This window comes from Lutjanus erythropterus, chromosome 8 (genome assembly GCF_056507025.1).
Source record: "Lutjanus erythropterus isolate fLutEry1 chromosome 8, fLutEry1.hap2, whole genome shotgun sequence".
NCBI lineage: Eukaryota > Metazoa > Chordata > Actinopteri > Lutjaniformes > Lutjanidae > Lutjanus > Lutjanus erythropterus.
In genome coordinates, this window is record NC_139324.1 from 11,755,255 (window position 1) to 11,780,929 (window position 25,675).

The window sequence follows — 25,675 nt, forward strand, 5'->3', positions numbered from 1 at the left end:
TGTGCACGTCCTCAAAAGAGGGTGAATGCCAGTGTCAGGCCCACTGGCCTTCTCTCCTGTGCTCGTATGGTCTTACAAGCAGGAATTTTAATGAGCTTTTCTGATTGGAATAGAAGAATGAAAGTGCAGAGCACTGACAGTAAAGCTGTTGGATGGAGGATCACAGAGGGAAGAGGAGGTGAGGAGGCGAGGACAAGAGATGCCAAAGATTTGAAGTTTGATAGGGAGGCCATAAGATTATGGTTTGATCATATTACCTCATGCATTCTTCTGTCATAACGTGTGCAGCCCGAGATGGTGCAACAAATGTTTATGGGCTACATGTCATTGAAGTGAACTCATCGCTCATGTTAGTGAATAACCTGAAACAAATTTTAAGATTATGATGAGGTCAAGATCTCAGTTATACACACTATATTATGATGTGTGTTGTTTTGACTGTATTGGTGGGTTATAGGGGCAATATGTAGCAAGTGCACATCCAAAAATCAGTACTGCAGTCCAAAGAGCGACTTGGAGCCACAGACAGTGCATCAGATAGCTTGAATCCCTACTTAATATATGATCTGTGTGAAGCCAGTTGTTTCCCCCTGGCCCCTCCTCCCCAGACTTGAGGAAGCTCAGGCAGGCAGCAGGAACATTGCAGGAGCGCAAGACAAGCATAGTCGAAGCAACTTCTATTTTTAGAGTGCAGCTACAGCATATTAGCAGACTACCCAGTGTGGATTGTGATTGAGTTTTTTAAATGTATATATGATGAAGGTAAATACTGAATTCAGTCCCTACCCTCATCATACTTACAATGTACCAGGTTGAATCATCACAATTTTTCTGTTTAAAATTGATCCTACTTTTAAGGGCCAGTGTTTGGATTTGAGTTTGATGATCCAGGTGCTTCCTCAGGTTTTTCCATCCTAAATGTAAAATGGTATAATGTCTAATCAAGGTCTATAAAATGTTGCTTCTTTAACACATTTTTTGATGTGCACAGAAACTTGGGTCAGTGAAATTGTTCACACCAAAGTAAAGGATATTAGCTTAAAATAACTACAGCTAAACATGATATATTACTATCAGATGTCAAAACATTTAATGTGCTGTTTTCTCCTCTATTACTGCAACACAGTGTTGACAAAAGTGACATGTACAATACATAAAATCTGTGGTGATTATTTTGTTACAATGTGCGTTTGACACACGTGGACCAAATGCTCAGAAAGCACTGATCTGAATGACAGCTTTTCTGTGGAGTATGATCATGATGATGATGATACTTTATTGTCTAAAAGCTCTATTTGCAACATCTCAGAAAGACCACAAAAAATCAAGAAAACACACACAAATACATACATTTAACATAGCGATCACACAGTATTTAAGGCCTGTCAACACACATTTGATCTGGGATTAAGCTCCATATTTAATTTTAGGACTGACTGGTGGACAAAAGAGTGTTTGAGTCTCATCTTATTAAACTGTGGAACCCTGTATCTCCAGTTTGATGGTGACAGTTTGTTGTTCAGGATGTGGCTGGAGTCAGAAACAAGATTGCTGGCTGGCCTCAATCTGTTGTTTTGGTGGGCTGGTTCATACACTGTAAAAATGAAAAGGCTAAGAAAAAAGTAACTTTAAAGTAAAGTCCAACTCATACTCTTAAGTTTCGAAAAAGTTTCACCAACTAATAATGTTTTGTTTGAGTTTTTACCTGTTGAGTAAACTCATAGAACTTAAAGTTAATTAAATGTTTTTACTGCAACCACTTACTTTTAAAGCACCCAAATAATGAGAAGTCAGATTCACAGCTCACTTTGTTTTGAAATACAGTTTTTTTTGGAGGTTTATAAAACTCAAACATTCAAGTTTGTCTAAAGAAGAAAGGCAAGTTATTGCAACAAAAGATTATAGATCAGCAACTCTTTGTCTGGTTTATTTCAAAACTTAAGAGTCTTAAGAGTTTGATTCAAAACTTTTTTCACTGTGTAAATTTTCTCATGGTGTTAGCATACATGCATTTGGTGCAGCAGTTTAAACTCCAGTATAGCTGACAAACGTTTGTACCTTGGAGAATTGCTTTACTGTAGAATACTCATAATCACAGAAGTAAAACAATCTTAAACAAATTTAAATGTGGTCTTCCCAGGGTCAAATTAGTTTATAAAGTCAGTTTTATTCATATAATCACAAATGTGCCTCAGAGGTAAAACATACAACGCTTTCTGTCTTTAGACTCCATAAAGGGAGGTTGACTTCACTCACATCCCTGAGGACTGGATGAGGTGAGTGAGGTAAGTGAGGCCCTCTGCTGGAGTACAGTAGTGACTTTGTTCTCTTATCTGCCCATCAGTGGGCTCCTGACTCACTATTCACCAGAGTCTCTGTGGCCTTCATAGTGCTGCAGTGTTGTCTCTGTGTCAACTTGTCCCTGTGTCTTCAGGTACGGTAGGAAAGTTCAGCTTAGGCCTGGGTGATAAAATGACAGGGATATATGTATATTGGTAATACACACTTCATCCTATAAAACTTGTTCAACAGAATGATCAGTAATTTCACTTAAATGTATTAAATGCAAACCACCATAACAAACATGACCTGACTCATAAACATCCTATCATATCTCTTGATAATTGAGCGTGTGAGCGAGATCATATCTATATATATTTATATAAATTGGTCTGGTCTTTCTTAAAAATAGATCATTAAAAATTATTTTGATTGAAGTGTTGTATTTTATCATGATAACCAGCTGTATCACCCAGTCAGGACAGGAATTTTGATTAAATTAAAGGTATATTAAACATTTTATTTGACATGTCCTAAATAATTTAAGTAAATAAAGAAGTAACTATGTCATTCATTTTTTAATTGAACCCACATGGGATTACTCATGACTGACTGTTATACTCCTTTTATATTATACTGGGATACAATACTATATATTATACCAGTGTTTCCCAAATGTTGGCCAGTAAATCATCAAAATAAAGTCATGTTTACTTGTGACCTCTCAGCACAGGTCATGGCATTAGTGTGGACATTTAGTTTTGAGCAGTTCAACTAAATATAGATTTTTTTTTCTTCTCAGATTGTCATTCAAGGCATTTAGAGGCTTGAAAAGGTGAAAATATTCAGTATTTTACTCTCCCAAAAAGCTACAATTAGAATATTATTTTGCATCTTCTTATCACTTTAAGAACCACCTTGAACAAATAACTCCTTCAGTAGAAAAGAAATGCGTTCAGTCAGTCTGTTGGTCCTGATGTGTTAAAGGCAGCAGTAACATGCATTTCTTGGAAAATGCTGCCCTCTAATGAATTTTTGAAATATTGCAGGTTCTTGGATGCTAAAGGCTCAATCATTAGATGTTTGTCTATATAAATTACAAGTTTAATCACAGCATAAATATTTGAAGTGTTTTACTTTTAGATAAAAAAAAATAAAATTCTCCACTTCTCTTCACTTTAACAGCAGTGGAACTTAGATTTAGGTTTAAGGCCCAATACTCTCTCAGTCCACTCACACAGATATTTCCACTTATTTTTAATGGAACTTTTTCACAGCAGTCATATTGATGTCAATTAGCAAGAAAACACAGTTTTAATTAATGAAAAGAATTAAGGTCCAGTTCCATTTAATGTAGCAGAGCCTTTCCAGTGAGCCAACATGCACAGCTGACTCTGTTTGACCTGAGTGGAACAAAACCTGAATTAGTATCATTGATAACACCTGTGTATGCCAAAGTACTTCATATTAACACGGCTGCTGTGAAAAAGGTCTAAAAGACTCCATCTCAGAACTGTGTGGGTAACATGGTGCTGCCCTGTTCATTTTTTAAATCATTCTAATTGGTTCCTCAAGTTTGATGACTGAATGTAATTTCAGCATAGCTCCACCCACCTTCACCCTGAGGTTTAATCAGCCAGATTGATTGAAAACACCTGTGTGGATGTGTGGGACCTTAACTCTTGGACGTAAAGACCTGTCAGTCAATTTGTGAGTAATAGCAGATTAATATCCTGTTTGAATTTTGGAGCTGAGGTGACGCTGTTCTTTATGTTTGAATGTTGAAAAAAAAAGAACTTTTTCACATCACACACAGCATCCTTTTCGACATGAAATAGTAGAGTAAACGCAGATGTTTCCAGTGGTGGACTCAGACTGTCTGAGGGCCAGGGGCAAAATAACTATAAAGAGCACCAGCTGTAAATGGTGGGGCACCATTGCAATTTATGTGTTCTCCACTGGAAGGGCAGTTTATCAGGTTTTCTGAACTGGAAGGCACTTATCCATTACAACATTGACTGTTGTAAAGATAATAATGTTTAGTTTTGATTAAAACTCTCACTGACAACTTATATAGTCATTTAACTACATGTTGCTCACTGAGATTGTAGTTTGCAGTGCTGCTGTTTCTAATATTTCCTCTCCTTCATTATGTAAATTGGAGGAAAACATTCGAACACTGCTTGATCTTCATTAGCAAGCCAAACTCTTAAGCAGCATTTAATGGGAAGGAGTTTCTGTTTTTGTTCTTCTAAGTATTTGCAACATAGTATTTGTAATTCTTTACTTACCACCTCTGTTATTAGTGATAAGATGCCACCTGTGTGTTGCTGTTTGCACATATGGATCAAAGAGACCAAAGGCACATAAAGAGAGTAAGAGGGACCTGAGGAAGAGGAGCTCATGTTGGCTGCTGATGGAATGATCTTACGCAGTATGTACTGAAAAAAAAAACAATGTGCCTGACTATTTCTGAGTTTGGGTGAAATTCTTTATTGGTTCCTTGATGAAGAACAAATGCAGTACAAAAACTGTCCCATAATGAATGTTCAAATTTGTCTAGTTTAGTTGCTTACTTATAGTTATGTCAGTGACAGTTCATGGACATGGAAGGACCTGCACACAAATATGTAAAATGAAGAAAACTCTCTTAAAAATATCTTTTTTTGAAAAACAGTATTTCAACAGGAAATCTTTTAAAAAGGGTAGTGCAGCAACAGGATTTGTTTATCTCCAGTAAAATTACCTTTGGAGAAAAGAATACAATTCATGCTATGATTTGCTTGTTTGCCTTTTTGGCAGATATTATATCTGTGTAAACTATCAGCAAACATACAGCACAAAATGAGGCTGATTCAGTTCATATGTCATTTGTATTGATGATTGATTGAAATAATATATTTATTTGACTACAAGTCATGTTGTGTGACAGAAAGATTTCCTTTTGTTACATGTCACTGATGTTTTGTTAGTATTCAAGCATTTTGCAAAAAAGAAAAAAAAATCATTCATTTTGGCCAGCAGCTTTCACTTTAGACCTGTGTGTCAACTGTTTTGAAAATGTAACCTCTGAATGGACAAATGTGTTCAAGCAAATGAGCAAAACTGTAGAGTATAAGCTGAATTTTTAATGTTGATGATTGACAGAGAGTTACTTTTATTTGTTACTTAATCTTTAACACTGCATGATATTTTGTAATGTATCATATGCTTAGTATATAAAATCTGCAAAGTAAGTAGTAACTACAGCTGGCAAATAAATGTAAAAGTACAATATTTTCCTCTGAAATGTAACAGCATAGAAAAGTACTCATGGAAAGTGCACTAACCTAAAAAAAAAAGTATAGTACCTTATTACATTGCATCACTGAGTGATGCTCCTACTTGTATCATGGATATCCCAAAAAGACAGCATGTGACAAGTCTGAATTATAAAGGTAGTGACAGTGTAAGTAGCATAGTTAAGTTGTAAATATACTTTAGTCTATATATACACAACAGAGTAAATCACTTCCAGCTGTAGTGGAGTGACAAAATGTCCAAAATATGTCAAATAACCAATAAGTTGTACATGTTTTACAGTTACAGAATAGAAAAATGATAGAATTACAATGTCCAGGTTGGATTACCAGTGATGTGTGAATCCTGGAGCATCTAATCTCTGAATTCAGTGACATTTGGCCTTTGGATCTCCTGACCACAGCAGTGAGAGTGTGAGTTTTTTTTTGTGACAAAACTGTCCTGAGCTTGTAAGCCTCAGTTAGGTGCCTGCACGGCCAGGCATTTGTTCTGGCTCTGCTTTGGGAATCCTCATTTCCAGCATTCTCAAAGTGGCCATGACAAAAGAGCGTCCGTCCGGAGGTACGAAAAGCTACAAAACAGCCCTATAAACTGAATAGAACGGTCTTAGTGGCCATTTCCTTGCCTTGGGTGGTAAATCACAGCGTTTGTCGCAGGGAGGTTTATGTTGTTTGTGCACAATCTGCCACCACTTCAAAGCTGTGGGAGGGGACAGAAAGAGGGGGGGAGGGAGGGTGTTGTCCCCTTTCAGTGACTCATGGTCAACCTCAAAGGAGCCGGCCTGTAACATCCGGTCCAGGCATTTTGTTGGCTTAACTGGGAGAATTGGTTAGGAGGTTGTCATTGTTTGAGGTTTGAAAAATCCAGCAGGTGGGAACAAGTCATGGTTGTACTTTATGGTACAGTACACTTATAAGACATCACAAGCCATACTTTGTATGAAATTAAACAAAAACTATAAATATTATGTTCTTTTTTAGATAGTAGCTATACTGTAATTAGATGCTATACACCTAACGGTAAACTACAAGATGTAACAATCCATACACTGCATGACATTAGACAAAAACTAGAAAATAATGTTCTTTATTAGACTGTATTAGACCCTTTATTTGACCCTCATTATAAGACTTAATTAGAGCATAATTAGGGACTCATTATAACAGAAGTGCACTGTAAACTAAAGTGTCTTATTTTGCACTGTTAGACCGGTTTTAAGGGTAATCATGGCCACATTACTGCAGAAATGTACTGCAAACTAAAGTGCATTGATTAGAACCTATATGGAGTTTCTTCAAGGGTAATTAGGGCGACATTACAACAGAACTGTGCTGTAAAGTAAAATGTATTATTTCTCACTGATAGACCCAATGTCAACTTTCTTTTGAGAGTAATTAGGGAGACAATACGACAAAACTGTACTGTAAAGTCAAGCGTGTTATTTCCCACTCTTAGGTCCTGATTAGACTTCACTAGGGGGCAATAAGGGACAGATTACACGACTGAACTGTAAACTATATTATTTCCCTTATTAGACTTCCTCAAAAGGGTAATTTAGGATACATTACAACAAAACTGTACTGTAAACTTAAGTGTATTATTTCCCACTGCTAGATCCTTTTTGGACTCAACTAGAGGGTAATTTGAGACACATTACAACAGAACTGTACTGTAAACTAAACTAAAATCGCATATTTGCTACATGAGACACACTGCCTTTGACTGGTTCCATAAAATGACGGACTAACTATATTCTACCTCTATAATTTTGGCCTTTACTTGGTAGTTCACATAGTGTTTTTCGATGGGGAGGTGGCAGATATGTGATTTTATTTTAGTTGTCAGTACAGTTCTGTTGAAACGTTACCCTCTAATAAAGTCTAATAAGGGTCTAGTAAAAAGTAATACTGTTTAATAAAGAAAATATTATTTCTACAGCTTGTTATGTCTTATTAGTAAAATAAAGTGATTAAAGGCATTTCTATGTTTTAAGACCTCAGACGTCTAATTAGACTTTCATCTACCGGAAGCATTACAAGGCTGCCTCTCTCGGATATGACTTGGCCTGGGACTTTCCTTCATCTCCTCTCTGAGGACCATGAGAACGCAGCTCTGGTCACTTGAGGTCCAGACTGGCGGCCACAGACTGCTGCAGATACAGTAGCTGTCAGGCTCTGTGCACCGCAGCAGTCACAGCTGGCTGAATGAGCTGGCAGTGCAACAGGCCACAAGTGCCCCGTCTTTTCTGACTCACGGCCCAGTCTGGCTCTCCGAGTCACGGTAGCGTGCGGCGCAGGGCCCATGGAAGCGCATCAGACGTCAACACACACCCCAACCACTAATCACACATTAACAGTCTCTCTCGGGGGAGGAATCAGTGAGCGAGTTGTGTGATGTCTCCAAATGATCCAGTAAAATGTTTCCCCGCTGTTACGGTAAAGAGGAGCAACAAAATCACACATTAGAGAAAGGTTTACAGCTGGAGCCAGTCATTTTTATAGAAGTCATAAATGTGTTTTTACTGTTTGTGCTGAGTTTAGATTCTCACTCAGAGTATGTGTGCAAGTGTCAGGTGCACTACCTCCTCTGGCCACTAGGAAGAACCAGTGATCTGTTTTTGCCAGTGGCTCTGTGGAACAGCAGCTTTTTAACCATGACTTCAAATTCTTTTCAGACATATTTGTTGTCACAAATTCTTTCTTTTTTTGCCCCAGTGGCAGCGTAAAACACAGACATTAAAAACATTACTTCCATCGGAATTCCACAGACCAAGAATTAAATTTTTAGATTTATAGGTTTTATCGCTGTGATACTGAACTAAAATCATTCAGTGTTTTTCCCTGTTAGGGGGTACACATTATGCCAGTTTTGTATAATGGGATGAATTAGGTTGTTACTAAGGTCAGAGATATACTTGTTTTTAAACTATGTATTTGCATATGCACCCTAACACATCCCTACATATCATGGCTGCGTCACGTATTCTGCATGTGGCTAAACAGCAAATTTATCTCTGGTCTAACAGAGAGGGTTGATCTTTGTATTGATGGCTGTGCAAAGAGCAGTAGGATCAGACAGTGAGATATGCAGGGGAAGGCAACTATTCACTGGAAAAGAGCTGAAGTTACACAGAAATGATGTGTACTTTATAGTAAAGGAGCTTAAACATGCTATTTATTCTGGTAGGAGCATTTTATGTTTCCAACATGTCAGTTATTGCATGATTGAAGAGGTTCCAGGTATGTTTAATGTTCTATAAACACTTTCAAATGTTACAAAAGCACGCACAACTATGCACATGCAGTTACAGAATACAGTAAAATACCTGATTTATCTGTAAATACATATGCCACACTACACAGACACGCACCATAAAATCATTTGGTTAATGAGTTAAGTTGAGAAAAAAAGATGAGTCATGGGCTTTTAAATGTTCATTGATTTTATCTGATCTGAAGTAACATTATTAATGTTTGTTTATTAACAGGCCCCTGGCCTCCTGCCATTTTGCAAAAGTGGCCCCTAGGGCTAAGCCAGATGAGTATCCCTGCTTTATTGGCATGGCAATCATGTGTGCTGCCAAAGCACAATTATGAAGAAGTAGAAGGCATACTTTATAAATCCCTCTTGGGGAAATAACATGTTTTCACTCTGTTGTTATTTTTTATACACACACATGCACAAACAGGACCCATAGACATTTATCAATGGAGAGCTGTCAGAGAGAAAGGGCTGCCACTTGCTCAGGGGCACCTCAACAGTGTCCAGGAGACCAACTGGCACCAGATTGTTTTCATTATGAACTGAGCAACTGCTGCCCCCCTCTGATATTGAACACAATTATATTTACTAAGCATACAATTGTTATTATATAACAAAATAATGTGAAGAGCAATAATTACAATAACCTAATAAAATTTAAAAAAGTGAAAGAATATTATAGTTTTTCCTCTATCTTATTTACACAAAAATGGACCAAAGTACATAATTCTGAAAACTCAAAGCTCATGTATCAACAACTAGACTCCAGACTCCTAAACTCACTCTGCTAAAATCACATTCAATCACAAATAGCTAATTTAGCACACTTTGCTCACCTGGAAAACATTTGCTGTGAAAATGACACACCCTTATTACAGACTGGTCTCACTCACTTCTCACCTGTTCAAACTTTAAAAAATACCTCGATCAGCTGTCAGAGAATAAATAAGACCTCAGGTGACCTCTTCTGTGTTGGGGAAAAACAGACAACAGAGGGGAAGAGCATGAGAGACAGCAAGAGACGAGGAGGAGGAGGAGGAGGAGGAGGAGGAGGAGGAAGGCTGGTTTGAACTCTCACAATCTTGTAGTGCCAGCTTTCTAGTGTCAAACTGCAAATTTAGAGTATGCCTTTCCCAACACACACACACACACACACACACACACACACACACACACACACACACGCGCGCGCGCGCGCACACACACAAAACCACTAACAGACACACAACAATGAACATAAAGAGACACAGAACTACATGAACGCAAAACAACAAATAACACAAATGAATACAATGTGAAGCAAATGGCAATAGGAATTCAAAACAATAACAAGATGACAAAAGATACAAAATGACCACAAAGAGACACAAAGTGACTACAAAGACATGCAAACTGACAACAGATGCAAAACTACTGTACAGCATATGTCACACGATGACTATGAAGAAACACAAAAGCCCACAAAGAGATGCAAAATGGCCATAATTAGAGAGTGGACCCCTGATGACCAGAAAGAGATACAAAATGAGTATAGAAATACTAAACAACAACAAATGACAGAAAATGACTACAAAGAACTACAAAACAATCACAAAGACATGCAAAATGACTTCAAAAACAAACACCAAACAACACAAAATCATTGCAAAGAAAGAAAAAACACTCAGAGACAAAATAAAGGTAGATGCAAAAAGTAGAAGCACAAAAAGACAAAAAATCACTACAGATAATCAAAAAGCAACAAATGACACAAAATGTCTATAAAACAACACAAAACAACTGAAAGTAGCTGCAAAACAACTTAGAAAGAAGATACAAAATGAAAAAAGCACTACAAAAGAAATACAACATGGCTACAAAAATCCAAAACAATAACAAATGACACAAAATGACTGCAAAGAAACACAAAAAGGTGCAAAATGACTAAAATAGATGCAAAACCACATCAAGAAGATCCAAAATAACCACAGAGACACAAAAACACTACAAAAAAAATTCAAAACTAGGACAAACGACACAAAATGACAACAAAGCAGCACAAAACAACCACAAAAAAGCCACAGAAAGATATAAATATATACATATATATAAATTGCCCCTATGTAGGAAAGAAAACTTGTGGGGGGTCTTTTACATGTCAGTGCCCAGAGTCATGTCTTTAATTCGTCCATGACTTTAGTGGTGCGTATGCCAGACAACTTAGCTATTAATCAGCTGCCAAAAAAGAATTGGCACTCAGAAAACCTGGGGCCCCTGGGAGTCTAGGGCCTTTGGGGCAATTTTCCACTTAGCTGGGTTGGTTATCAAGCCTTGTTACATAATTACATCATCAGGTTTACAAACACACTGTACAGTATATGCCTGCTTTCGTTTGGGAAGCACAGCCAACATGTGCACTCATACACCAAACCAGCGCTCTCCAAAAGCTACACCACACTGTCCTTGAGACCCTCTGAATCTGTAAAACCACCTCACTGGTCACATTCAATAGAACAAATATGATTAAAGATTCTATTTCTGACCTTCTTTAACAAGATTACTGAAATATTCTGAGAGATAAAGAGCTGTATTACTATATTTAAACTGCAGAGGAGCATATCAAACAGTCGATGTTTATCAAGACTGAAGCAAATGGAGCAGTGACCTGTCTCGTATGTGAAAGACCTCCCAGCAGTCTTCAGTGATCTGTAGTGCTGATAGGAGCAAGGAAGAGCTAGACACACATCTTCACCTAAGGCCATTTCAGTAACATCCGCTCAGTGACATCCGCTGAGCAGATTTCGATTTTTGCGGTGGTTTATTTGCCAGTTTTCCTGACAGTAATGGTTGGTCTAAATTACAACATGCATCCTGTTGTTCTCTGACCAGGAAAATCTGTTCGAAATTAGACCAACCGCTTTGGCACATTAACATAATGAACTTATCAGCTGACTGGTCCTTGAGGCGTTCTGCAAGAGTTAGTGATTTATAGTTAGTCTTTTTTATCTATCCGTGGCTTAGGGGGGCCTTAACAAAGATGCAGCTGATGAAATTTCAAGACCTTCAATGCATCTCTTCAGGCGACACCGGCGCACTGTGCAGTGTATTGTTATTGTGTGGTACTTCACTGTCTCATAAATCACCTAGCCATTGACCTATGAAGCACCTTTCATGGCCCGTTTTGCATCTGGGAGCGCTGCTGCAGAAACGTGAGACGCTGGGCATGCGTTGAAGCCGCGCTCCCAGCTGCTGATGTCGAGATAAAACTCAGCGACCGTGTGCGTCACTCTCTTGTCATGGTACTTTGAATACCATCAGCTCTCTTTCAAGCTTGCCCAAACACAGAGGGGCAGTTTGAGGAACCCCGGGGAGGGATCAGTCCAAAATATGCAGGCCAGATCAAGATACACATCACTGGTCTAAGTTTCGGAGAATAAAAGGACAGCAGATGATGGGAAAGGAATAAACTCTCCCTCATCTCTCCATCTCTCTCCCACATCGCCTGCGCTCAGTCCTCCTTTTTGTAACTCTTTTGGTTTTCTTCTGTTTACCCTGTGACTTTTCTGCCTCTCCAGCTGCCTGTCTTGATGCATCATCCTTCACAAGACCCAAAGTGTGCAACACATTTATTTTAGGCCTGCAACTAATAAAATATTTTCATTACTGAACACTAGATCAGTTTTCAATGAATTAATTCATTGTTTAAAGTAAAGAAAATAAAAAAAAAATTGAAACTAGAAGCATGCACATGAGAGTGTAGATCAGACTGAAGCACCTACCGCAATGCCACCACAACTGCCAGATGCAACCAGTGGAGAGTTGCAAAGTTCCGCCAACATTAACATGACCCCCACATACATTATCCCAACCTGAAACAAGATTTAAAACTGAAGTAGCTGTTGGTCACTTGTGGCCCTTAGTGGCTGGTTAAGAGTGAGAAATCAGCTGTCAATGGTTGTATAAAAGAGCGGTCAAAAAATAGAATTACTATCTTGCAGTTGTATGCTTCTGCCAACTAGTCTGTCCAGAATTATTAAAACACTGACCTGTAACTTTGAAGGAATTTAATAAAAGGTATTGAGTTTATTTTATGGCAAAAATGGAAGTTGTCACAATCATTACGCATGATTCCAGTGAATTACTTCCAGTTAGAAACATGCTGTTTTCACTTGAAGACTATATTATACAGAGGAGTACAGAGGGCTGATAGTGAGCTGAACATTATGATGTCACAGTGAAGTTGACCTTTGACCCTTTGGATAAACTGTTATGTGTAATTTGTCATAATTATGGCCAAAAATGTGTTAAGTGTGGTCACACTGACTGCAGAATTTAACCTTTGACCACAAACATCTAATCAGTTCATCCATGAGTTCCAGTGGATGCTTGTACCAAGATTGAAGAAATTCCCTACAGGTGCTACTGGGATATTGTCTTCATGAGAATGGAATGGACATTAGGTCACAGTGGCCTTGACCTTTGAACAAAATCTGGTCAGTTCATCTTTTAATCCAAGAGAGCATTTGTGTCAAGTTGGAAGAAAATCCCTTAAGACATTCTAGAGCGAACATGTTCACAGGAATGGGACGAAAAGAAACCTAATGCCTCCAGACATAAAAACACAAAGGCACTGAATGTCATGAATAACGTTTTTCAAGAGTTCTGAAGTATATAGGTCCTTCACAGAGGCCCTCAGTCACTCACTCATGACCAGGAGGTCTTGATGGTCTCAGGCTTTACTCTGACACTGACCATGGACTTTGGCTTGGGTGCAATTGAAGAAGTGATGACTTTCTGTCTATTCCATGGAAGGCATAAGTAAAAAGTAAAAAGCTGTCATATTAAAAGTTTCCACAGCCAAAGATGACGTTGATGATGTGCAAATTGATTGTTTGATCCAACCAACAATCCAAACTCCAAAGTCTCAATTCTCAAATACACATACACAGAAATATAGGAAAGACCCGCATCTAAGAGGAAAAATCTAACAAATACTTATTACATTTGTGGAGTTAACATAGCAATTTAAATTTGTCTCAGTTCCGTAAAAGAGAGAAACTTTAATTCGAAAGGTGATTAGTTATATTTTTTGTTTGTTTAAGAAGGGAAATTGGTGTGGTTAGGTCTATTTTGTCACAGCTTGCACACATCTCCGAACATTCATCTTATTTCATTTAACCATACTTATCATCTTTTTTTTTGACCGGCAGTGGCAGCTGCCATGGGTTAAAACTTCCATTTTGAGTCATTCATACTTTGATTCTGGCACCAACAACACAACAAGACAACATTTTAGTTTGGTTATGTGACCTGCTACTCTTTGTTTGCCTCCAGTTTTTCTTTCCTTTTGCCTCCAGCTAACACTGTGATGTAATCATGATGGCTGACCGAAAAAAATCTCTATAATGGACCACTTTCAAAAATTGTTGCCCCATTAGTCACTCAGACACAGAAACACCTGAAAAGAGGGGCCATGCTGAAGAATACCCAAGTGTCCCTCTAACCACTGACAATAAAGTGTACTCTTTCAGCATTGCATTCCCGTTTCTCTACTATCAGAGCTTCATCTGAGAGCTTTCAAACACCTGTCCAAATGGTGTTGCCTAAACGCTGTGCAGATGTATGAGATCAAGGCCATTCTTTTTTGACATGCCTTCCTCCCTCTGTTTTTATTATAGTCGGCCTGTGATATATTACATAGTAACCTCGATGACTGGCCAGCTTGACGCTTCCTCTCAACCTGAAACCTGGCTGCTTTTTTTCCACATGACCAAACCGTCTGGGAACCTCAAGCGTTGAGACAGACAAGGAAGTTGGACTTCAATTCTCTGCCTCCTGCTTCACGTTGTAATCTCCAGAGGATCCACTTGCTCTCTTTCAGATATGATCCAGTCGCCATAACTGACCCCACCTTGGTTCATGCTACAGCCCCCCCATCGTAAGGGTGGCTACAGCTCATCAAAGCTCAAGGGGGGCAGGGGGGCAGAAGATTGAAATAAGAGGTTCATATGTGCCACATCTGAGCACTTTGATTCCTCATGGGAAGTCTCATGAGGGAAAAGGTCAGGGGTTGGGGAGTTTCCCCCACTGTTTTTTTGCTTTTGTTGTGGTCTCTCGTTGCAGCTTTGGTGATTAAGTTTAGGTGCTTTGATGTACCATTAGACAAGCTCGCAAGTGGCAGGAGTGTGGGTGTGTGTGGGGGGGTATCTCTCTCAGACAGGTGAGTGATGCTCTCAGACAGGTGGGTGATGATGAAAGACAACAGCCATTGTGTTGTCAACAGTGTCAGTCCTACTGTAAAAACACCTTTTAGTATCTGAGCCAGTTGCAAAGGGGATTTGCTTCAAGAGTGCACTCAAAACCTAAGTCCCAAATGACCACACTTTATGTCACTCACTGTCTGATGTATCAAGCCTCTATGCCTGTATAGACACGCTACTCAACTAGTGTTCTTTCAGGAACTTTTACATTCAAAGTATGTAGGTAGAAAAAACATCTTGAGGGCCCGTTGTGATTGATGGCTGAGAGAGATCACACTGCAGCAACCAAAGCAGTCCCTATTGGTATCTGACACATATACACACAGTACAAACACAAGCCTCGTATCACATTACCAGAGCCCACATATGCCGTGTTGTGTGTAACTGGGTATTTTAAGGACAAACTGAGAACAAAAAATCTTTTATAGTCCTGAAGCAGTTGCTTTGGAAAGCTAAGGAGTCGTAGTGCATTGAAACTGAGAAAGCAGCTCTCACACCACAACATGTAGGTCATAGACATCTCTACGGCGAATCAGCCAGACTGGGGCACTGTCTGGGACTGCATGTTATTCCCCAAGTGACTGTCTCGACTGTCTTAACCCCTTTTACCTGATCTCAGCAGTGGTAGACAACCCAGTCTGCATGGACAAGACACTTGGGAAGTTGGACGCCCTCATTTAAGAATCTTAAGACCTTTGCTTGGCAGGATACAAGCTTTGTCACTCACCTGAGTGTCATGTGTGTTGGTGTAATGGCTCGATGCCACCTTTAGCTCAATGCTTTCTTTAGCTTTAAAGGGATAGTGGGATTGTATTAGGTACTTATCCATGGTCAGTATAAATGGCGGTCAGCATGCCTTAGTGAAGCAGCAGCTGTACTGGGCTAGGAAGCTAAGCAATGTACTTCTGTGGCAGCAGCAAAATGTGTTTTAGCCACAAAAAAAGACGAAAAAAAATCAATATCAGTTTAAGTGTACGCAATTGAACATTTTCACCACCTTACCTTGCTGTCAAACAGCCTTTTCTGACAGGAAACCGCAGTTATGTCAGCCAAATAATATCACTTCCTCCTGTTCAATCAGACTCCATAGAGAGGTGAAGTCAGGCCCTTTCCAGAGTGCCCCATGGGACCTTGGAAGAAATATAAATGGTAGTCAGTGGTGAGGGACAAATAGCTCTTTGTTCCTGTTTTTTTTTTTTTTTTTTGCCACAAATTATTAACATAAGATGTTTGTCAATTGATTTTACAATACAAAAAAGTTGCAGTTTGTCATGTTTTAGTTTAGTTGCTCCGCTCTGTGAATTATCTTATCTTGCACAACACATCATCAATACAGAGTGTCTATGTTAAGTAATTGAGTTCGCTGAGATTGTTTTTCTAAATACCTGAAAACATAATGAAAATGATCAATTAACCACTGTTTCTAATGATATAGTTCAGAATTGTTTAGCCTACTCTCTGCATGGGTTACAAGCATAAATACACATTTGCGGCAAACTTTCTCTGTCATTATCACTCATTTTAAATATCAATAAAATCCAGGCTTTTTTTAACATCCCATGAAAAAAGTTAAACGTCATCAAACTTCATTCATGTTCAGTTGTCCGACAACAGAAATCAAAAATTCTGACCCCAAATCACATTTGCATGTGATTAATATTATCACAGGACATCTGTGTATGGTGAAACACACTTTACAAATTATGGACATGGCAAATTTGAAAGGGTTAAACTCACAGACTACCCTGGCATTTATTACAAATTACCAGGTAGTACTGGTCACGTGCAAATGGTGCTTTAGTTCATCTTTCCACTGTTCCAACAATCACCGGCCCTGGTTGTCTGGTTGAAATAAACCTTTAATTCACTGTGTTAGATGTTAAAATATTCTGGATGGACAGGTACGTGCTATTTCTCCTCACATCTAACTCAGTAAATGAAGGGTTTATTTGAACCAAACCAGAGTCTGTGATTGTTGAAACAGTGAAGAGATGAGCCAAGGCGCTTTTGTTGACTTTTATTTTGTTTCTGTCGAGTCTGAATGAAGATGACGATGACGATGATAGATATACATTTCTGCAAATGGAGTCTAGCGAGTTTGGCCAGAGCAATTAAACAGCTGTTACTAGTTTAACAAAATGTATCTCACGCTTTAACAAAAAAGTTTCTGTATCTCTGAGCCTTTCAGTGGCAAAAACAAGCTCTTTTAGTGGATGTACTTTGACGCTGCACAATTGAGATGTTAGGAGGTGAAAAGGACAAATCCTCCAGATATGTTGTATGGTTCTTAGCCATTGAGGAAGTCAACCTGGCGCATGGGTGAATGAAACCAAAGCCTTCTGGCTACCAACAGAGCTGCCCTGTATTACAACTAGTAGTGTAATCACAGTAATCTGGCAGAATCCCATTATAGCACTACCAGAGTCTAGACAGCGTGATCTCTGCAGTGCTCCAACCTCTTTACTCACAAATGACATCAGTGACTTTTATACCATTATATTTCTCCCACGCATACAAACAAAAGCCCAGAGGTTGCTTCCAAAATACACACACACACAGAACCAACCCCCATCGAATAATCCACCTAAATCAAAGGGCAGCATAACCCCGCATGATGTCAGACAGAGGGGATAGAGGATTTGCGGTCTTTCTAAAAATACAGCATAAGAGGTGAATGAGTGGAATCCGTTGCACTAAGCTGTATTATACATTTGTATATGCACACGCTTTGTGTTCATTTACCAACTCCGTTTTGTTTTTTAACTTTCACCCTCTATCTCCTATCAGTATGTTCTCTGGTTTCTCAGCAAAGTAGATTGATTGTGCTTAATAGTCTGCTTTGTGAGGCAGGACATGTTCCAGACAAACACGTGGATTAGAGAGAGCACAGGGACACATTGTAACCCGAGCATAGGCAGATGAAATTGTTCTGGATTTCCTCTGCCAAGCTGAAGTTAAAAGTGTCCTCATGAGTTCACATGTCTCTTTGTGTGTTCACTGGTGTTGATGATGCGGCTGTCCTTAAACGGGCGGCATCAGTGCCCTGACGACGACAAATGTAGGACATGTGAAAACAATGACATTGTCCTCAGAGGGAAGTTCAGATGTCTGATGTAAACCATTCAATCCATTCCAGGCCTCAGGTAATTGTTTATAGAGTGGATGTATTTCTGCAGCGCTGCCCTGCAGCTGGTGGGAGGATTGGGATGTTTGTAGGTTCATCTGCTGGTCAATCACTGATGGTGAAGATGACACCTTGTCTGTGTATCCACTGTCCACAGAGGATGATTCATATAAGAACACCATCAGGTCAGGTTTATTTTGTAACATCCTTAAATATTACTAGTTACATGTTACTTTCCAGCATTGCTTGTGTGGAATTAGTCATATTTAGCGTACTGATTCTGGATATTTTGTGTTTTCTGACCACCAAAATCTAAGCAGTTCATTCTTGAGTCAAAGTGAACATGTGTACCAAGTTTGAAGAAACTGTTCTTGAGATATACCAAATAGACCAAAACACATAATGCCTCTGGTCACAGCTGTGTGAGTCAGGGCAGGATCTATGAGTTGAGGAGATCTGGGTCTAAGTCCAGAGACTGCAGCCTTTTTTTTTTTTTTTTTTTTTTTTTTTTTTGCATCATGTGCCATGAAATGTTTTTCTTTTTTTCTTTAGCACCCACCAAAATGTTTTTGCGCCTCTGCTGAAATGTCTTAAGAACTTAAAGTGGACAGAAGGCACTAGAGAACACATATTAATGCACATAAATTCACACCTGTTAGTGATGCAAACCAAGTACATTTACATCAAATACTGTACTTAATTTGTAATTTAATTCCAAATTATCCAACATTATGTTTCTACACTACATCCCAGAGGAAAATACTGAACTTTTTAATCCACAAATCTGAAAAAAGGCTGTTTTCTGACATTTTCGAGATACATGGTTCTCACAGGACAGTGATGCCAGACATTAAATGGTCTTATAGACCATGATGCATTGCTGTAGATTAAACTGGCCACAGTGGCCTTAAGTAGCTAAAATGAGCTCAACCTTAAACATCTACAGCAGTAAACAGCAGTAACATTAATGCAATAATATTAATCCAGAAACATCAGACATAATAACGCTGACAGGGAACATTTTACTGCAACATGACTACTTTTACTTTAAGTATATTTATCTGATAATATTTCCATACTTTTTACTTTAGTAAGGTTTTGTGAATGCAGGACTTTTACTTTTATTTAAGTATTTTTACAGTGTGGTATTAGTACTTTCACTTCAGTAAAGGATCCAAATACTTTTTAGGCTTCTGGTCACCTCAGAGGAGTAAAATCATGTCCATATATTGTCTCGGCAGACAGCCAGACAGACAGACTGGTCTCCACAGAGGCTGCTGCAGGAAAGTGTGCATGCGCATGTGAACACATGTTCACGCGCGACACGGTTATCTTTTCTGAGCTACAGATTATAAACGCTGCTGCACGTTGGCGCTGATCCAACGTGATAAACAGTTTTATTTCATTTTCTCACTCCTTTATGTCAAACACAAAGTCACAGAGCAGCTCTGCATGTGTCTGTAAGCAGGACAGAGACAGACTGCAGCTCAGCGGACCTCAGACAGACTGTACTGTAAATTAATGATATCAAACTTGGAGAGGAGGAAACACAAGTTTACCTGTTTACTGTTCACTCTTGGGATGTTATTTTGTGTTTAGGTCTGCTTCATCCTCTCATTAAAGGTGCAAACATCGACACATGCTTTGGCACGAGGGGGAGGCGGAGCCCTTGTGTACCTCACAGGGCCCTAAGCGACTTGCACAGTGTGCGTACAGGGCTGACCGGCTCTGATTATGTGTTATATTAAATGTTACACCTGCAGTTTCACCTTAAATATCCCCTGTCTGTGGTTTACTAGTGGATCCTGCTGCTGCTGATGTATGGCTTTCTGTGGACGGTGCTGCCAGTGGCTTTTTTAAAAATGACTTCTTCTTCAGGGCAGGACATGAAGGCCATGTGCCCGTTGGCAGCGTATTACTACCTCTCTGTTAGACTCCAGTACTGCACATTGACACATGCAGTGCAGTGAAAGAGACTGAGAGAAATTACTTGTACAATGTCATTTTCTAAATGTGAAAGATTCGGGGCTTTTGAGAAAACATCCGGGGCTTGAGCCTCAGTAGCCACCCCCTAAATCTGCCTCTCTCCTGATACTCTTCTTTACTTTATAGTTTCAAGAAAACATGATGAAAACTTGCTGCATGTCTCTAATAAATTGTCATCAAAAAAAGCACATTAAGTTTTGCGTACAAGCTGTTAAGTGAGCAAACAATGGTTCCATTGGTTATTATAAAGATTTTTCTCACCAAAGATCAAAGATGTTGCTGAGATCTTGGAACACAGCAACATCACAGAAAAATCAGGTACAATAACATGGTAAGAAACGTGAACAAAAAAACAAAACAAAAAAAAACAAAAAATAAACTTAAGCCAAACTTATTCAGAAGAGAAGATGAATGTAGTTTGGATGATTTGCAAAGAATTGACAATGTTCCTTCATAACACGTCTTCAAATAACCAGAGGTTAGAAGTTACATTTCAGCAGTCTCCTTATAGTCCTTTATCTAGCCTTGAAAAGGCCATACATCATCTTCAAGGCTGTGACCAGGTTCCCCTCTTGTATAAAATCATTATAGATAAATCTAAAGAATCCTAGAACAACATCAGTCTGGCTTGTTCAAGTGAATTAGATGTATAAATCTCTGAGGATTACTGGAAAAAAGTTTGCCAAGACACACAAAACCAGACTATGGACATCAGATTTAATCTGATACAGTTGACTGTAAGTGGATCACACATACATACACAACTCTCTCCCTGTTACATTGCTTTGATAATAGTAATCCTGATTTACGTATTAAATGTGGCCTAGAGATGAAAGCACATTACTCCACTGCCTTTGGAGCTGCCCCCAAAATAAAAAACAAATCTGGAAAAGGTCAAATTGTATCTGATATCGCCTTTATTAGGTTGTCTACTCTTGGCTATTTATCTCCAGACTGCTCTTACATACTTAAGACTGTCAGATGCAAATAAGAAAAGGTGGTTTATGTTCACTTCAGGCTAAACACTTTATTGCCAGGGAGAGAACTGAGACAGTTTTACAGTTTAGTCATGGAATTAAGGTATATGCGCATAACACGCTGTGCGTAGGGCACCAAAACAGCCTCTGACAGCTCTATTGCATTAAACAAACTCCATGGGGACATGTCCTCAGACAACATTACTGCCTTTCAGAGGCTGTGGAGGACTCAGTTTGAAAGAGTTAGGTGCTAAATAACACTGCAAAGTTAGGCTAAATTTTGACGTGGTAAGAACTGGCATGGGATATCATTTTTTAAAATTTGCCGTCATTGTATAAAATGACCTAATGTGACCTCAAGGATAATCACAGCCTCATGCAACTTCACAAACACAAACTACAGACCAGGGGCATTCAGGGGATGTTTATTCAGAATGTTTTTTCTTAGCAATTCCCAGAACAAAAGTGTTCACTATCCTATCACTATCCTATGCAGTTCTTACAAAAATCTCTAAATGTTAAAAGTTTTTGATACCACATCACAGCAAGATGTTTTCTGTGGTGTTCCATTAGGTTTTACTGTCCTAATGTGACATTTTGGAGGAAATTTTGATGATTTTTATCAATCCTTAATTGGTCAAAAAAGGATTTGAACCAAACCTGTGAAATAAGTGGTATCTCATATGCCACCTCCACAGTCTTTCTTATACTGACTTTGGTGTGTGCTTGCAGGGAACGACCAGGTCAGAACATCATCACACATTCTACATTCACATAATAATGCGTTCCACACGGGCGGGCTGACTGAGAGCTCGATGATGGGTTTGGACATCTCTCAGTGGTCCCTCCCAGCTTGCACATGTTGGCATCGCAGAGCACTAAAGTACCACTTGATTTGAAGAGCTAAGCAGGTCTGGAGGCCTGCCAAAGGGGAGCTCCGATTGCAGTGTTGACATTGCTCTCTCTCATCCTTCACCTGCTATCTATTAGCTCTGTGCTGCTGATACTGGGGCAACTCTACATTGTTTCTCCACTTGAGTCATTTTTGCCTCGGGGCTAGTTTCACTGTTTGGGACCCTGAGAAGTCTGGTTGAAAATTAGTGTGGGGGGCCTCCTAGTACCGCCAGTGTTACAGAATACCTAGTTCTGATTATTCAAGTGACTGTGATAACTCCTTATAGATAAAATTTTCATCTTCCAAGAGCCAATAAAAGCTGTAATAAATTTCAAAATGTATGCCAACTTAAGGTGCAGAGTTTTTTATCCGGTAGCGTTACAGTTTGTGTCTTTGTTTCCAATCGTGTGAGAGGCCACAAAGGTCTCTGTTGTGAAACAGTGCCCAGCTTACACCTTCTATAATGTTATTATTTGGCTTCTTGTTCCTTTGTGTCTCCCTGTAGTATCAATAACATGTGAATTATAAAGGCATTGTTCTGTGTTTTGGTCATGATGCGACACATATTTCAGATTTCAATATACAGCAACTCCTCAGAGAGACGTGTCATGGTAGTGTGTGTTACCCCCCTGAGGACAGGCAGGGATAGATTTACACACACAGACACTCATGCATACACACATCTACTGTATACCTACATGTATGCATGAGCACATGCACGCACACACACACTCACTAAAGCATTTCTTTCTCCCTTTCTATGGATCATAGGCTGGGACTATGGTCTGTTTTCTTAACTGTCAAACCTACATGGCTGTGACAATACTGTGTTTTCATCGTTTGAAAAGCAACATGTCTTTCCAGGAACAGTGTCCCAGTTACGGTTTTCACTGAAACTACTTTCTACTGTAAAAACAGTTCCCAGGAAAACAGCTGACAACATGTTTTGTGGATCAACTAGAGTAACAAGAGACTGTCCCTGAAAAGAGTTGTTTTTCATTTTATTTTAGTGTCATTTTTCAATATTTTGAGCACGACAACACAATTCCATTCATCTCCATTAAAATCTAAAAGATAGGCATATATATCCTCTAATCTTATTTATTGATCTTATTTTCATTTTAATTTGCCCAATATATGATACCAAAATTTGCCTCAAGAAGCTTTACAATCTGTTATGCACACAACACCCTGTCCCCTTAGACCCTTGTATTCAGATCAGGAAAACCCCCACAAAAACCCCAACCTTGGAACCAGATGATCTGCTGAGCTCACGTTTTCATTTGTTTTTGCAGATATGTCAATTCCAATCAGACAGGGATATCCGGATCCGGTTGGTCCCATCACAACTGGATGCTCTATACAATGATTGACAGAGGAGTGTCAGTGGTCTGGAGAGTCCATCTAGGAGACCAGGATTTGTGCCCTGTGTTTGTGTCTTATCTGGTATTGTTTTTATGTGATGTTGTGATCTCATGAGGTCATCAAGAAGGGGACTCCCTAAAAACTTGATATTTTGCCTGGATGGGCGTGGTTTTGCTGGATGTAGCAGTAAACTCAGTTTATCCACTTCTTTGAAATAAGGCTGAGAGTTTACTTATTGATTTTAAGTTAGTCTTGCATAGCTAGACCTCTCTGCAGTGCTGGAGAAAGGTCCTGCTATATGGGAAAAAAAAAATACTCTGTCTGATTTATTTCTTTAAACCAATCATAAACGTCTTGGGCGGCGCCAGGCCCAGGATGCTGCAGTGGTGCTGTTGCAAAATGGTGTCAAGGGGAAACTTGTTTTGGTGGAACAAATGCACCACGGGAGGTGAGCTCTGGCATTAAAATGACTATATCCCTGCAAAAGAAAAGGTCGAGCTGCAGCTGGCATGTTTGCACTTGTACCATTAACAACGCAGGCACTAATTTGCCATTTTCAGTGTTAAGGTTGCAGCTCGGAGGTTGCTGTTGTTTCCTGGGGACTTTGTAAATGTAGATAGTGGACGCCATGACTTCAACTTATGGCAGGCTTTATACTCACAGTGTGCATCTGGTGAGTCAGACTAATTTTAATTCAACTGCTTCAATCATGGACGGAAAACAGGTATTGTATTACTGCATTTTCCACTACACCCCTGATTTTGTTGTATTTTCCAGTATAATGTTATGATGGTCAAGTTAAGAGTCCAATGTTAATGTGGTTGCTGTCATGCCAGGTGTGTAAAGAGCCTAAATCTGAGTAAGTCTGTTTGACATTACAATCAGATGTGAGGTCTCTTATATGTTTTGTATCTGGGGATTAAGCAAAGATTAGATCAAGAAACATTTTTAAGGTTATGGTTTTGCTGGTCTATTCAGAAAGTGATGAGACAATTCAGAGCAAACCCACAAGTTTGTGCATCAGGCACACAACACTCTATGTGACGCAGGACATAAAGCACCGCCCCCCAGTAAAATAAAAAAAATTTTTGCTGGGGGGCGTCCCCTTCAAGAAACATGTGTTTAAATTTTTTATGAGCATAATTCATCCTGTGTAGCTTGTTGTTCCCATCCAAATAACAGAGGTCAAATGAACCAAAGCAGCAGTCAGTCTGCAGAAGGGGTGATTAAGTCTTGTGCTGTGCAGGCTAAGGCAAAGAACCCTCTACTGTCCACTCCTTAATGCTTATTAAGCAGGCTCTGCACACACACAGACACACACACACACACACGCACACACAGAAACATGCATCAGTACGGTTATGACAGAAACTTTTGTCATGTGTCCTATGTCATTTTAGAGTGACTGTGTTTTATTTGCTTAAGTTAATAAAGTGTTTCATTAGTGTAGAATAGAAAGAGCTTCACACTTAAATTAAAAGTGTCCTGCAAATAGCAAATGCAATGTAATAACCTGGAATATGCATATATAATGCACAGAGAATGCAAAGTAGTAAACAATTTATATGCTCTCATATTTGCACACAGCTCAGAACATGCTAATGCACACACTAAAGATCCTGCACAAAAGTATGCTAAGATCTGCAGCAGTCAAGTTTGAGAAAAAAGTACTTCCTGAATGAATTAAAAGCAATTCTAAGTGTTTCCAAAGTCTCTTGTCGTGCCTTAGTTCTGAGGTCCAGGTGGTTAAAGAATAATCCAGCCTTGTGAGGAGAGAGAGTGTGAGTGTCGTATGGCGTCTGGACAGCATCCTTGGGACTGACGGCTCTGCACGGCAGGTCCAGACAGACCTGCAGAGGGGATTTGGTCACGTAGGAGTGGGAAACTGGGGCACACTGGGATCTGTGGTCCTCAGAGTAGAGTCCTGGGTCGACTCAGAGACAGTTGCAGCCACGTCCCATTGGTCCAGCTGCAACTGGTGGCGTGCAGATATTGGGTATCAGCTGCTGTGCCGGCAGCTGTCAGTCAGTCACCACCTGCTTTTGCGCTGGATTGGCTTCCTGACTGGCTGTGTGGCAGGTCTATGGACTGTTTGTGGGCATATGGGGGCAGTGCATGACTGGGACTCCAGATTTCACCAGGATGATTTTTGTTTAAGTATTTTTCCAACTTCCATGGATTAGGAGAACCATTGGAGTACCAGCATGTTCATGTCCAACCTGCATACCTGTGGTGAGTGTGATTCATT

The 25,675-nt window shown here is 39.4% G+C and overlaps 2 long non-coding RNA genes across 2 annotated transcripts in view; one reads left to right on the forward strand and one right to left on the reverse strand.

Annotated features, from left to right (window-relative positions):
* Nucleotides 1-1,335: 1,335 nt before the first annotated feature.
* Nucleotides 1,336-20,028, reverse strand: LOC146322526 (uncharacterized). The gene is made up of 3 exons (XR_014771269.1): nt 19,764-20,028; nt 16,083-16,210; nt 1,336-2,460 (listed from the first exon to the last, which is right to left on the reverse strand). It is a non-coding gene; the product is annotated as an uncharacterized LOC146322526 (long non-coding RNA).
* A 5,309-nt stretch (nt 20,029-25,337) lies between these two features.
* Nucleotides 25,338-25,675, forward strand: part of LOC146322527 (uncharacterized) — a 124,067-nt gene continuing 123,729 nt past the window's right edge. Inside the window, exon 1 of the long non-coding RNA XR_014771300.1 lies at nt 25,338-25,659. This is a non-coding gene — a long non-coding RNA (uncharacterized LOC146322527). The remainder of the gene's footprint in view (nt 25,660-25,675) is intronic.